Source organism: Delphinapterus leucas, chromosome 13 (genome assembly GCF_059928025.1).
Source record: "Delphinapterus leucas isolate spDelLeu-1000000601 "Yukka" chromosome 13, BTC_Dleu_Yukka2, whole genome shotgun sequence".
Lineage (NCBI taxonomy): Eukaryota > Metazoa > Chordata > Mammalia > Artiodactyla > Monodontidae > Delphinapterus > Delphinapterus leucas.
The window spans coordinates 55,506,571-55,522,720 of record NC_143141.1 but is presented as its reverse complement, the minus strand read 5'-3'; positions in this window follow the sequence as shown (position 1 = coordinate 55,522,720).

The following is a 16,150-nucleotide window of genomic DNA, read 5'->3' as shown; positions in this document are numbered from 1 at the left end:
GCCGCTCCGCGGCATGTGGGATCTTCCCAGACCGGGGCACGAACCCATGTCCCCTGCATCGGCAGGCGGACTCTGAACCACTACGCCACCAGGGAAGCCCTGATTTAGTCTACTTTTATTTTACAGGGAGATGGAGAGGTTGAGAGTGTAGTGGCTGGTCCTGCTGAACATGGGAGGAAAAGGATAGCCTTTTTAATAAATGGTGATGGGATGATAGGGTATTCATATAGGAACAAAACGAGATTGGATCCCTATTCCATATCGTATAGAAAAATCAACTCCAGTGAATTTTTTACCTAAATGTACAAAGCAACACTACCAAGGTTTTAGTGTTTGTAGTTCTGTAGAAAATAAAATAGAGAAATATTTTTATGACTATAAAAATATAGGAAATATGAAGTTGGTTTTGGGAAAGATAGTTCTTAAGTCACAAACACCATTCATAAAGTTTGACACACTTAGCAATATTGAAATTAGGAACTTATTTTCATAAAAAGGCATCACAAAGTTCTAAGAGTACAGTTGACCCTTGAACAGCGAGCGGTCTGGGGCACTGACCCCCTGCACAGTCGAAAATCCACATATAACTTTACAGTCCCTTCATATACACAGTTCTGCACCTATAGATTCAAAGCAAATGTGGATCATGTAGTATTGCAGTATGTATTGAAAAAAATCCAAGTATAAATGGACCCACAGAGTTCAGACCGGTGTTGGTCAAGGGTCAACTGTAGATCCATAATGGGAGAACATATTGGTACCACATAAAATATCAAAGAATTTATATCCATGATATAGAAAGAACTATAAAAATCACTAAACAGACACGATTCTTAATACAACTCATTAACAAAAAGACAACCCAGTTAAAAGGCAAAGGATCTGAACAGATAATTTTCCAAGGAAGATACGCAAATAGCCAATAGGCAAATGAAAATATGCAAGATGTTATCAGGGAAATGCACATAAAAACCACAGTGAGCTACTACTTCACACCCATTAGGATACTAAAATCAAATCAGATAAACCAGTATTGAGGATATGGAGGAATTGGAACTCTCCTACACTGCTGTGAAAACGTAAAATGGTGCAGTCACTTTTGGAAAAGTCTGGCATTTCCTCAGTTAAACATATGAGTTACCAGATGACCCAGTATTTCCATTCCTAGATATATATCCAAGAGAAACATGTTTACACAGAAACGTATGCACAAATGTTTATAGCAGAATTATTATTTTTTAAATTAATTTTTACTTTGGCTGTGTTGGGTCTTCGTTGCTGTGCGCGGGCTTTCTCTAGTTGCGGCAAGCGGGGGCTACTCTGTTGTGGTGGGCGGGCTTCTTATTGCAGTGACTTCTCTTGTTGCGGAGCACGGGCTCTTAGGCACGAGGACCCCTTAGTTGTGGCACCCGGGCTTAGTTGCTCCGTGACATGTCGGATCTTCCCAGACCAGGGCTTGAACCCGTGTCCCCTGCATTGGCAGGTGCATTCTTAACCCCTGTGCCACCAGGGAAGCCACATACAATGAACTATTAATTGGCCATAAAAGGAATGAAGGACTGATACATGCTAAAGCTAGGATGAGCCTTGGAAACATTAGTGAAGAAGCCAGGCACAAGAGCCGACGTAATATATAGTTCTGTTCTTGTGAAAGTCCAGAATAGGAAAAGGTATAGAAACAAGGTAGATTAGCATAGGGCCGGCAGGCAGGGCATGGATGGCTAGGGAGGTGATAGCTAAAGGATATGGGGTTTCTTTTTCAGATGAAAATGTTCTAAAATTGGTGATGGTTGCACATATCTGTGAATATACCTAAAAACCATTGAAGTATACACTTTAAATGGGTGCACTGTACAATGTAAATTATATTTCAAACTTTTTTTTAATTTTAAAATTTTTATTGAAGTATAGTTGATTTATAATGTTGTGTTAGTTTCTAGTATACAGCAAAGTGATTGAGTTTTTTATATATATATATCTCCACTCAAACAGAATATTTATATATTCTGTTTCATATTCTTTTCCATTATGGTTTATTACAGGATATTGAATTTAGTTCCCTGTGCTATACAGTAGGGCCCTTGTTGTTTGTGTATTTTATATACAGTAGTTTGTATCTGCTAATCCCAAACTCCTAATTTACCCCTCCCCCATGCCCTTTCCCCTCTGGTAACCATAAGTTTGTTTTCTGTGTCTGTGAGTCTGTTTCTGTTTTGTAAATAATTTCATTTTGTATCATATTTTAGATTTTACATGTAAGTGATATGTGATATTTGTCTTTCTCTGACTTCACTTAGTATGATAATCTCTAGGTCCATCCATATTGCTGCAAATGACATTATTTCATTCTTTTTTATGGTTAGGTAGTATTCCATTGTATATACAACACCTTTATCCATTCATCTGTCGTTGGACATTTAGGTTGTTTCCATGTCTTGGCACTTGTAAGTAGTGCTGCTATGAACATTGGAGTGCATGTATCTTTTTGAATTATAGTTTTGTCTGGATATATGCCCAGGAGTGGGATTGCTGGATCATATGGCAACTCTATTTTTAGCTTTTTAAGGAATCTCCATACTGTTTTCCTTAATGGTTGCACCAATTTACATTCCCACCAACAGTGTAGGGACGAGTTCCCTTTTCTCCCAACAAAACTTGTTTTAAAAGAAGTTCAGGCACTTTACCCAAGAGGAAATATAAATGATCCATACACATGAAAAGGTCTTCAATCACCAGTCAGAAAAATGAAAATGAAAACTATTCTGGGTTACACCCTCCTGACTCTGCCCTCCCCATCAGATTGACAGTCCTTTAAAATGTGACAATACCAACTATTGGTGGTATTTGTTGATGTGGCACAACACTGCTGGTGAGAATAATTAGCTCGTAAAGTTGAAAACAGACATATGACCCAGCAATTTTGCTCCTAGGTGCATACTGTGGAGATACGTATACACACTGTACAATGACGGTATACAAGAATATTTGTGATAGACCCAAACTGGAAACAACCCAGCTATGAAAACAAACTATAGCTACACAAAATAACATAGATGGAATCTTAAAAACAGTAAGCAAAAGAAATGACAGATAACAAATAATACCATTTTTCTCCCAATCATATGAAGTTGAATAATAGGTAAAATACTGTTTAATGGTGCATTCATGGGGGTGAGATGATAAAGAAAAGCAAGAACTTGACTATGTAAGTCGGGAGAGTGGTTGGCGGTGCTGATGGGGAGGGGCTTCTAGAGGGCTTCTGGGGTGCTACAGCATTCTGGTTATTGACCTGAGTGGTGGTTATGCAGGTGCTTGCTTTATGATTATTGCTAAACTCTGCAATTATGTGTTAAGCGCTTAATTTGGTATGAGAACAAATGAAAATTTAATGCCAGTAAACCCTTTAAAATGCTCATCTTGATTTACCACGCTCTTTTTCATCATCGATAATTTAGAGTAAGATACATCAGCTTTTCTTTTCTGGCTGTCAAATGCTTGGGTAGAAGGCAGACTTAACAGAAAAAATTTAAATGTGGACATTTTTATTGGTTTAACAAAATCATGTAGCTGCTTATAAGTGGAAGACTTTTTTATATAATTAAAAAGGCAATTTTAAAATTCTAGTGAAATATTCTATCCCCTGGTTAGCTATGAGCGCGTGTTTTTAGATTGCTGTACAAAAGCATGTATAAAATGGAGATCAGCCCATGGTTTTAGTTGTTAGGGCTACGAGAAATGGAGGGGGGGGAGCTGTTGATTCTAAGAAAACATGTAGTCTCTCAAGCTCTGATAAATCAGGCTGCTTTCATTTCTCTAAAAGAGACTTAATGTTTAGTTCTAAGATGTTTTTGAAAGTGAAAAAAACATAATAGACCCGTTGTTTAAGATGTTTCAGACTTAAACTATGCTTATTACATGAATATGCTAATGAAGCAACCAGCCTCCTTCCTTTTGGAATGGTAGATGTAAAGCAAAAGATAAACTAATTTCTGACCTGTCAAAAGACAGTTGCATTTTAAAATTCTAATTGCAATGTGGCTTGGTTTTCCTTCTCCACTCAAACACGAACTTGGATAATACCAGAATAAAGCCGAATCTATAAATATTATCCAAGATTTAGAACTCAGCCATACTGTTACCATGAAATCTGTTGGCCACATAACCACATTTCTGAGAAAATACATGGCGTTTTTGCATTTTAAAAAAGTTAGCACTAAGAATCCATCCAAGATGCAATTGTTTTTGTAGTTAGATTTTTTCCTTAAAATACTCTTTTGAGGGTAAAAATTAGAACAGAAGGAAGATGTTTTAGGATATATTTAAAGAATAACTTTTTCCCTGTAAAATCTCAGTGTTCCACATACTAAGCACATCCTGTTAGACTTCATGAGTATTAAATGCATCTTCTATCCTTAGTCTTTCTGCATTTAGCTTTTTTTGGGAAGTATGTTTTTACCCACAGCATATGGTATGAGCTGCTGATTCAGTGCTGAGCGGTTCTTTAAGCTTGTTAGTTATATTCTGTTGATTAAGATGGTGTGCAGAATAGTCAGAAGGAAAACCAGTGCCTGGTCTGAAATAAATTAAACCATGTTAATCAGCTTATGGGGAAGAACAAATGAGTAAAGAGAATTTTCATATACAAAGGAAATCTCTATTATTGCCTTCCTAGGGTCGGTCAGTGTGTTTGGGATAAGGAGATAGGGTGTGGCCGGGAGAGATGACGAAAGTGCCCAGAATGCTGCACATATTTTCCGACTAAAACTGGAAGTGGAGCCCAACTTAAAATAATAGTTTCCTGCCTGATGTTCTCCCCACTCCGCTTCCCTTGATAGACAGAGCCACTGCTTTCTCTTATTATTCTGCTCCAGAATTTACCTATTTGGCCAGCTTTCAGGTGTCTGTGAACATTGTGGTACAGAGCCAGGGTATCCAGAGGAAGTAGTCCCTTGCAGACACTGTCTCATTGCAGGTAGCAATGCCTCCTGTTCTTTGAGGAGGAAAATGGGGAGCCCTCGCCTTGCCTTTGACACAGCAGCTTTCCCACGGTCCTGGAAGCAACAGTGTTTCCTGTGTCAGACCACATTCAGAACATGATCCAAATTCAATGTATGTTAGCATATTTTTGCTTTGGCGTGTGGTTTGTCCAAACAAGTGCCCACACACATCTTTCATCCAGCTATGTGGGGAACTCAGCAGTGGCATGAATGATACTGGATGCTGGGTGGCCTTCACTGGACCATTCCCATCCTATTTCTAGACTTGGTAAATAGAAGACCAGACTGCTGCTGCCTTTGCTTCACCTCAAAGAGAGAAAATTATAAACTCCCTAAACTTGTTAAATTTAGAAGAAAGGATAATTCTGTCAGTGGACAATTTCTTATTCTAGCAAAAGAACAATGACAGTGAATTCCTCAGTGTTCAGAATCAACCAGTAAATGAGACCATAGGGATTAACCTGTATTATCACAATATTACTATTGCATTTATTTCCTAGAATTTTGTTGACACTTATCTGTTATAATTAGCAGTCAGTTTAATTTTATGAATAATCTTAGTATGTTTTAAAAACCAGATTAAGTATAGTTAAATCTAATTAAGGCGGTGCAGCTATTTTCAGTTCAGCCACTATTCTGAAATTTTACGGTGCGTTGCCCATCTAGCAAGATGTGTTTTATCAATTTTTTCTTCACATAGTGATCAGGACTTCATGTTTATTATCAATTCTAATGGGATGTTTTATTGCTAAACATTGTTTGGCTCAGCCAAATCCATCATGAAAATGACTTTCCACATTGAATCCTTAATATTACAAAGTAGATGCACGATTTGGCAACATTAAATACTTTGTGAATATCTGAAAATGGCAAGGTGCTGTGCTGGGCTCCTCAAAAGACTCGTCCTCTTCAGCAATACTGAAAGGTGGGTACTTCTATTACCTGCGCTTCACAGATGAGAACGTCGAGGCTCAGAGGTTGAGTAACTTGCCCCGGGCAGCCAGCCAGTAAGTGGCAGAGCTGGGGTCTGAACCCCAAGCAGTGTGTCTCCAAAATCCGTACCTTTTTTCTATGCATTTAAAGGCTTAAAATATTGTTAGGAATCTGAGATGCGCACGTGACAAATTTAATCTTTCTAAATATTATTTAGTGTCAAAATGAGTGATGTCGGCAGTGCAACAGGAGTTAAGGAAGACGGGAGCTGTGGTGCAGACATTAAGAAGTACTATTTCTGTTCTCTTGTGGAAGCTGGTTCTCCCGTGGAAGGCTTCTCTGTCGGGGCTGTGGACACAGCAAGAAGCATCCACCGGGGGCCCTGCCACCCATCTGGTTCATGGCAACTACATGGCTGCTCTCTGGGGCTCGATACCCCAAAGGAAACAGGAGCTAAGCAGCTGCATTCTTTCAGAGGTTCACCACTCACCAGTGCCAACATCTGTGTGGCCAAGGGGTTACACTGAACCGTTTGGACAAAGGATTATGTTCAAATGAGAATAGAGACAGTCAGCCAGAAGCTTGCAAAATGAGGAGATGGAATTAAATGTCAACAGTGTTTGGAGCAGGACACCGAATCTGGCACACTCAGATATTCGGATCACTTAACTTGGAGGTTATGTATGTTCTCTCTTGAGCCAGGAAAGTTTTATCCAGCCTGTGGGGAATAACCCCGGAGGTTTTCTCCACCGCTGTGCTCTGAATTCGTGCCTAGTGAGTAAAGTGCTGAGTAAGCCTGCACAGGTCAAGATATGGGTGAGTTAAAGTGAGCAGCAATGTGGCGCATCAGGAAGGCTGCTTGAGTTGGATTAGCCCTTGCTTGGCCACTTAGCTGTGTGACTAGAAACTGCCCCTCCTTGGATTTCCCCTCTTTTGTAATTTAAGGGGGTTGGGTTTTTAGAGTTCTCAAATGCCACACCTTCAGGGCCAGGCAGGTGCAGAGTACAGAGAATAGTAGGGTTAAGGTGAATGCCCCAACCTAAAAACAAATGATTTTTTTCATAGGTACTATAAAAGGGCTTAAGCCTTGGTTGCAGTTAGTCTAAGCCAGCATCCAAAGAGCCACCCTGAGGTGATACCCGCTCTCCTCAAAGTGCCATGTCAGTCATCTAGCTCGTAATTCTCTAATCAGCAACAGAGCACTTTGCTGCTTTATTTTTTATTATTTTTAGCTGTGATCTTAGCATACAAGTACGTTGAGGCCTAGAAATATTCATTGATAATGCTTTTCCCTGAAACCCTTTTGGTGGCCCTTTCACTAGAATCAGACATGGAGAAAAAAGGTCCAATGAATTCCAAGCAAATAGAATGGGGGAGTCTGGTTACCTGAGAAGGGAAAGAAAGGCAAGGTGGTCAGACCAAAGTGGCACTTCCAAGCCTCTTTCAGCTCTGTGAGCTTAAGTCCAGGTTTTGGGGGCAATGGGGATGAGATAAAGCGGGCTGTTGCCTTCAGAATTGGCTATGACTGAAGTAACTTTCAAGATTGAAAAATAGTAGCTTGAAGTAAGTCCATAAAGCAACCAGGTCGAGGACGGGAATCCCCAGAAGGATGGACTCGAGGAAGAAATGCGACGAGTGGACCTGCCGTGTTTGAGTGCAGTGAGGGGAGCGTGGGGGTGAGTAAATAATAGCTGCAAAGGAAGAGCGATTGAGAAGAAAGGGGGCGGGATTATTAACTCCAGGAATATCAAAACTGTATCATGATAGTACACTGCCTATCCTAACTACGAATTTTACTCATTTAGTGATAAACACCGACAAGTGATTTAAGAAAAATAGTAAAACAAACAAACTATATTTGGGATGAAGGGTGTAAGAGAATAAATCTGCCACTCTTTCTGTAAGATAATGTCTAAAATTGGAAAATAAAGAAATAGCAGTATAAGCGTGTTAAAAATATGGAGATAAATGCTAGAGGATTCTAAGAGAGCTGAAAGTGAGCAGGGCAGCTTTGAGAGGGGGGACTGGTATTTTTTATTATAAACCTCATGATGCTCCAATTTGATCTTTTAAGACTATATTACTTTGATAAAATCAATATTAAATTGAAAATGACTGTCTTATCTTAAATCAAGGGCTATCTAATATTACAAAATATCTTCAAGCACCCTTAAAATTGTGACTAAAGAGAATTTACTATTAAAAACAAAACATACCTAGGGCTGGGGAGGCAGAGGCAGAAATGGGGAGTGACTGATAATGGTACAAGCTTTCTTTAGGGGATGATAAAAATGTTCTAAAATGAGATCATGGTGATAATTGAAGAACTATAAGTATGCTGAGTTGAATACTTTACACAGGCAAACTGGTATGTAAGTTTATATATCAATAAAGCTGTTAAAAATGGTAGCTTCAATAAGATGTAATAATAGCTACGTGTCTGGCACCCAGTTTATTCTCAACCTGTTAGGTAAATACTATTCATTTTAGAAATGAGGAAGCTGGGGTGTAGAGAAGATAAGCGACTCGCCAAAGATCATCAGACATGAGTAGATTAGGGTGGAAGTTATTTTTCTTTCATGTGAAAGAAATCTGGAGGGAGGAGGACTAGGTAAGGTGGCTCTGTGAGCATCAGGGACCCTGATTCTTCAAGCTTGTGTCTCTACTGTGCTTGGCTGCTCTTCCCAAGGTCCCCTCATGGCCCAAGGTGACTGCTGGGGCTCCTTCCAGTGCACCCACATTTCAGGCAGCAGGAAGGAGGAATGTGTAAGGATGCTGTTCCTAGCCTTAAGAAATCATGGACATTGTACACATTGCTTCCACTTATATCTTCTTGGCCAGAATCAAGTCATGTGTCCACACAGAGAAAGCCAGGAAATGGAGTCTTGGCTGTCCTCCCTACCTCATAGGGGGAAGTTGGACCAAACTCATTTTGAAAAGTGTGTTTTGGGAATGGCAAGGGTTTGGTGCTTTGGGATGCTGATGTTTCTTTCCTCTTCAGCCTACCATCTTCAAAGCCCCACCCTGTCTAAATGTTAATTTATTACTATTATTTAATTTGTTTTTTCTCAAAGCATGTCTTGGCTTCTGTTCTTTCCTTCTCTTTCCCAAATAATAGCTTCTTTGGACTCCACTCTGTTCTGTAATCCTGTTTCCACTGAACCCAACTAAACTAAAAACTCAGGACCTCAGCACAGCAGGCATGGAGTAGTTTCTTAGGAAAGACTTGTGCACAGAGCATGAGCTCCCTGGGGACTTGGGTCACTGACACCATGGAGCAGGGACTCTAATGTAGCCCCATTCAGACACTTCTCCCTCTGTGCTGTCGTGAAGGGTAGCGGAGCACTTGAACATTGACACAGATGAACAAGATCACCCTCCACAGGATGCAGAGGGCGGGTGATGTGCCGATGACCTCATGGCTGGTTGGTGGCAGAGCTGTCCTGGAGGGTGAGCCTCCTGGCCCTCCAGCATCTCTGACCACAGAGCTTCTCAATCAGACACTGAGTTCCAGGTGGAGCCACTTCACACAGGGTCATTAAGTAAAAGAGAAATGGATGATAAATTTTTATGTATTCAGAAATTGTTTCTCTCCTCCCCTCCTCTTGGGATTGATTAACTTAGTTGGAAATAATGAACCTGAACTGATTTTTGAGCACCAGGTCTAAGTGGAAATTACTATACTTGTACCTTGTTTGCAGACTTTCCAGAGACCGTAATACTTGCTAAGATGATCCTTTTCTCTCCCCTACTCTCCCAGTTTTCCCCTTGGTGTGAGAACTGACAAGCCAGAAAATAAATGAGCTGGAAAAAAGAATAGTTTCATTTTTCTAGGAGTTGTGTCCTTTTTCTAAAGGGCAGCGCTGGAAGTGCCATCTTCCCTTTGGGGAAGCCATCATGCTTCAAGGACACTCACTGGCGGGAAGGCTCCAGGGCAGAGTGGCCAGTTCAGGACCTACAGTCATTGGCCAGACTCCTTCCTTCCCACAGTCTTGCTGACGGAGGCCGCAGGGTCACCTCCAAGGGTGTTTTGAGGCCATTTCTGCTTTTTTCTGACTTTTCTCAGTAGATTTTTGTGGCTCTCTTAATGATATTGTCTCTCAGACCACTTGGAATCAACCCACATCTATCTCTTGGTTCCTCCTTATGTGAAGTCGACTCCTATTCTCAACTGGCTTCACAGGTTTTAAAGGCAGCCCTTTCTCCGAGGCTCAGGGGTTGGTGGGCAATTCTGTCTACCTAGCGAGGGACATGGAGGCATCACAATCTCCCCTGGAGCTAGTCCGATGGTGACTCCTGCCCAGATTCTGTGGTCACCAGAGGTCCCAGGTGACAACTCAGAGAGGTCCCCATCCCCTGGGAGCCCTGGGGACTCGGCCTCTCATTAGCTTGAAGATGTTCTCTGTACTTCCCACCTGGGCCCTGGCAGCACAACAGCCAAGTAAGAAGAGGCCCAGCCTCCTTGGCCTGAAGCTGAGTTGCTTCCTCTATACATGTAGCTTTTACCCTCTCTGGTTCCTTCCTGGAGCTTCCAGATCCCTGCCATCCCGGCCCCACACTCTCCCCAATAGTCCAGGCAGACTGAGGACCGAGTTCCTGGAGCACCTTCACCACTTCCAACAGTCTGACACCAGTTCTTCCTCACCCACAAGCAATTTGATCTTCCAGTGATGCCAAGCCCAGCTGCTTCCTGATCTTTGCTCTGCGAGGGCTGGCCTCCAGTCCTGGCTTTGGCCCTTTCCCCTGCCTTTGGCCAGCCCCCCGCTTTAGCTACTTTAGCACCAGCTCCTGCACAGTTTGGGGCTCAGGCTGTGGCAGGGATCCCTTTCCCAGGAGGGCTTCATGTCTTGTCGCTGTGACAGTCCTTGGATGATCAGCGCTGGGAGGGTCTTCAGACAACTCTGCCAAGTTCAAACGCTGGATTTAGATATGAGGAAACCAAGGAACCGAGGCCACACAGGTGGTATGAAGTGGAATTGCTAGGAATGGAGATGGTAAGCAGCTGTGTGCCCCCATCCCAGGGTGTTGTTGCGGGGAGGCTGGACTGGACGTCCTCCACTGAGCCTTCCACAAACTCTAATCCACTTTGACAGTGAGTCGATGTCGATGTTTTGTCTGTTCACCATCCCCTCCCTCCCCACCTTTCTTGGTGAAGCCCCTCTATGTAGTTCAAAAGGGGCTGCCAGTCACAGGACCCATTTTCCTGGCCACAGAGGTAGGCCAATGAGCCAAGCTTCCTACTAGAGTTTATACACAGATTTGGGGAATGAGAAGCTCTCCTTCCTCCAAGATGGTTTGGGATGTTGCTTACCCAGAACTGTCTATGGGCATGCCCCTCCCCTCCCTTCATCTTCCCTCACCCACCCAGCCATCATCACATGGAGCCCAGCAGCAGCAGGAAAAATTGAGACAACATCCAGAGAGAGGAGATCTCTTAGATGTTGGTGGGGGAAAGGTGCAAAAGCAGGCTGACCATGTTGTTGTGGTCCCTGGGGTTTCTGAGGGGAGCTCCACCCCTGGGCTCCGAGTCACCAAGCCAACCAATTCCCTTTTGGCTAAGTTACTTTGAGTGCAGTTTCTGTTGCTGGTGACCAAAAGGTCCCTGGATGATTCATGCACAGATTTCGTTCTGAGCCAGAGTGAAAACCCATGACAGCCAACTCCTAATGGGCCTCAAAAGAGACATAAGAGACTCATGCTTCTGTGAATTATTCAGGCATCCACTGTTTAGGGCAACTCTGCTGTGAGTTGTTTTGCAGCGTCATGCAGACCGTAAATATGGCTTTGCATACGTGGATTTGAATAAAGCGGGGTTATATCAGTAATGTGTGACTGCACCTCTTCCCTAGGCTGTTACTTCTAAGAGAAGAACAACCGTTTCTCCACTGTTGTATTTGCACAGCATCCAGTGTATGGCCACATTGGGCACTCATTTAGAATGAAACATATTCATGCAAAAATCTTTGCTCTGCCTCTGGACCTCAGAACCTTAACCTCATCTTCCACATCTGTAAATTGAGGATAATAATAGAATTTATCTAATATACCTATCTACGAATAATCAGAACTTTTTTGCTTTCAGGTGAGAGAAAGCCAATCTATACCAATTTATACAAAAAGAGACATCTGGGGTTGGAGCTGCTGGAAACTGGAGCAGTGCAGGCTGGCCTCCCTCCCTCCCTCATCCCTGCCTGTCTGGGTGTTGGCCTCGTCCTCAGGTTCCTTCATGTAACGGGGAGGACATGGCCACCAGCAAACAGCAACAGGGTCATACCCTTACAGCTCTCAATCCAGAGAAAAGAGGGCCTCTCTCTTTAGGGTCCACATGTGAAGTCCCAGGAAGGATTTCAATCACCTTGACATGAGGCAAAGGCTACCAGGGCAGCCCCCCAGAACCATGCAGCATGGGGGAGGGGCTTCTTAGAGGAAATGGGGGGCAGTACCATGATGCAAGGAAGTGAAGAAGGGGTGCTGGGCTGAAGAAAAGGGCACATGTCCACACACTTCTTTTTGGAGGCTTGCGAGGATCAGAAGAGACATGACTCGGGAAAAGCGGAGCACAGCGTGTCTGACTCCTGGCGAGCCCTCAATAAGTGTCAGCTGCCGCTAACATGGCCGCTGGAGGGAGGGAGGGGAGGGGGAAGGGGAGAAAGCGGAAGGAAAAGGAACAGTGATGTGGCAGCTCAGCGCCTTGCATGGGGGTGGCCAGCTCGTGGCTGAGGGAGCGACACTGCAGCCTCACTCCACCAGTCGCCCTGGTCTGGCCTTTATCTGCTCAGAGGGGCGTCTGGTTCTCATTACCACAAAGGCCTCTGAGGAGAAGGGGATCTCTTTGTGCTGAGGCACAAAGAATGAAAGTGATTCTCAAGTCTGGTAAAGGATGCTGAACTGGGGCATGAATTGGTGGCTGGTGGTGCAGTGAAAGGAGAAAGGGTTTCAGAAAATCATTTTCTAGGAGCCGTAAGCTACTGAGCCTGGCTTGGTTTCCAAGTGGAAGTCATCCTAAGGCCTCAGAGGAGGGGGGGCACCACAGAGTGTTTGGTTGGCCTCAGCATTCGGGATCCAGGGGAACCCTGTGCCTCCTGTTCTAGGCTGAGGGGACTCCGCTAAGTGTAGACAGCAAAGACGGGGGTGGGGGGGAAGGGGGGCGGGGGAAGGGAACAAAAACCAATGAGCACCTGGCGTGCGCCACGCGTCTCATTTAATCCGCACGCAAACCTGTAATCTACACAAACACGGAAGCGGAGGCTCAGGAAAGGGATGCTACTTGCCCAAGGTCACTGAGCTCACGAGAGATGGGAGTACCGTCCCCACCATGCCACCCGCCCCGGTGAGCTGGCGCCCGGAGAGAGCTCCGTCGCAAGCAAGCCGGCCGGCTGATGAAGGCGAGGTGAGTGCTTTTCCTACTTACCCGCTAGTAAATGGAGATTCAGAGAGGTGAAGGGCCTTGCCCAAACTCACACGGCTGGTAAGTGGCAGAGCTGGGTCTTCTGTCTCTAAATCTGCAACCCTAAACAACCCCATTAGCCGCATTTGGCAGCATTTTCTCAGCAATGTCTTTGCAGGAATCTTGCGATCAAATTCCTGGTGGGTAGTGGCCTGCAGAGATGATGGGGTGTTTCGTTCATCATGTTGATGGGTCCTTGTTTCTCACTGTGGCAACAAAATTTGTAAGATTTTCCTCTTTTATCAGCTGAGAAATGCTGCCCCACGCTGTTTATCAGGCACTTTTGTAGGGAGATACTTTTCCCCTAATTCTTCCAGGGGTTGACTTAAGTTTGGGCAGAACTCAGGTGGCGAGGAGAAGTTTGTTTGTTTGTTTTTAACATCTTTATTGGAGTATAATTGCGTTACAGTGGTGTGATAGTTTCTGCTTTACAACAAAGTGAATCAGTTATACGTACACACATGTTCCCATATCTCTTCCCTCTTGCGTCTCCCTCCCTCCCACCATCCCCATCCCACCCCTCTAGGTGGTCAAAAAGCACCCAGCTGATCTCCCTGTGCTATGCGGCTGCTTCCCACTAGCCATCTATTTTACATTTGGTAGTGTATATATGTCCATGCCACTCTCTCACTTTGTCCCAGCTTACCCTTCCCCCTCCCCATATCCTCAAGTCCATTCTCTAGCAGGTCTGCCTCCTTATTCCCATCTTACCCCTAGGTTCTTCATGACCTTTTTTTTTTCTTAGATTCCATATATATGTGTTAGCATACGGTATTTGTTTTTCTCTTTCTGACTTACTTCACTCTGTATGACAGACTCTAGGTCCATCCACCTCACTACAAATAACTCAATTTCGTTTCTTTTTATGGCTGAGTAATATTCCATTGTATATATGTGCCACATCTTCTTTATCCATTCATCTGTCAATGGACACTTAGGTTGCTTCCATGTCCTGGCTATTGTAAACAGAGCTGCAATGAACATTGTGGTACATGACTCTTTTTGAATTATGGTTTTCTCAGGGTATATGCCCAGTAGTGGGATTGCTGGGTCATATGGTAGTTCTATTTGTAGTTGTTTAAGGAACCTCCATACTGTTCTCCATAGTGGCTGCATCAATTTACATTCCCACCAACGGTGCAAGAGGGTTCCCTTTTCTCCACACCCTCTCCAGCATTTGTTTGTAGATGTTTTGATGATGGCCATTCTGACTGGTGTGAGGTGATACCTCATTGTAGTTTTGATTTGCATTTCTCTAATGATTAGTGATGTTGAGCATCCTTTCATGTGTTTGTTGGCAGTCTGTATATCTTCTTTGGAGAAATGTCTAGCGGGGAGAAGTTTTTAAGGAGGTGGAGGCTGGCTGCTGGTGCTGCAAAGCCCTCACTTAATGGACTCTCTGGCAGGCTGTTGTGTAGGGAATGCCTAGCCTGAGGCAGCTGTCTTTAATGTATCCATCATCTCCTCATTTAGCTCGTGGTAGTTTCAAATTCCCTCATGGACGGTCCAATTAAAATCTTGGAAGGAATCTGGACTCTGTACACTGTCCTCAGTGGAGCAACTGAGAGCTGAACACAGTAAACTGAAAGCCGAGACAAAGCCAGGGCCCAGGTTAGGAAAATGAGACTCTGAGGCTTCTTCCTCGTGCAGGAGGAGAAAAATGTCCTAGTGGTGTCCATTAGAGAAGGAACTGTTTTATGAAATCAGATGTAATCCTGGCAATTGCCTTCTATTGGAGCTTGAAGAGAGATCTGGGAATGTTTAATCTCCCAACAGTTTCTCTGTACCTCCCTTAAGACACTTTTCATTTTCTGCCAAGTCATTTGTATCTTGGTCTTAATATTTAATTTTTGCTTCTAGATTGTATATTACTGTATCTACTTCTGTGGACAACTTGCAGTGGCTTGTACGTAGAAGGTGCTCAAAAAATGATGTAATATAGATACATGGATGGATGGGTAGATGGATGAAGAGTAGATGGATGAATAGATCGATAGGTAGATGGATGGGTAGATGGGTGGAACAGTGAATGGCTGGATGAATGGTTGGTTGGGTAGCCCCTTATAGTCAGGTTGGCACAGGAAAAGTAGAATTTGTGGATTGATAAAGGAAGATAAGAAGGGAACTGTGTCTGTGCTGAACACTGTGTCTGGTGCTTTATAATATCATTTCACACCAAAGCAGTAAGGTAGGTGTGTTTTTCCATTTCAAGATGTTGAAACTGATGCTAAGAGAGGTTAAGGAATTTGCTTAATGGGACCCTCATCCAGGTCAGTCTGAATAGAAAATCACACCACACTCTAGAAGTCAACCCAGCACCAAGTAGACACCAAAAGTTGATTTTTATGATGTTATTTACTCAGAGCATTGACTCAGAGAGCAGGTGGGTGCTGGATTAAAGTGGAGTAGGCTCGGGCTTGACTGAGGGTCTGCCGTAGGGGCTGAGGGAAGAGCTGCCCTCCCCCTCCCTCCTCCCCACCTCAAGAGCTGCCTTGAGGTGACTCAAGTGTCAGCCTCAGAAGATTATTCTCCTCCTTGGTTTGAGAGGAGTCTGAGGACAGGTGTGGCCTCAACAGACCTGTCCTGGAATGCTATGTGCTGGAACAGGTGGGGCCCAGGCCAAGGCCAGCTGACCCTGCCTATCTTGGTCCTTCTCCCCTCCCATGTCCCCCAGCCCTGCCTTGCCCCAGGCAGGCAGCAGATCACCCCCTTCTCAGTGCTTACTCCAGAGTGTAAAAGCTGAGAGCAGGTGTCACCTGAATGCACAGGCCTC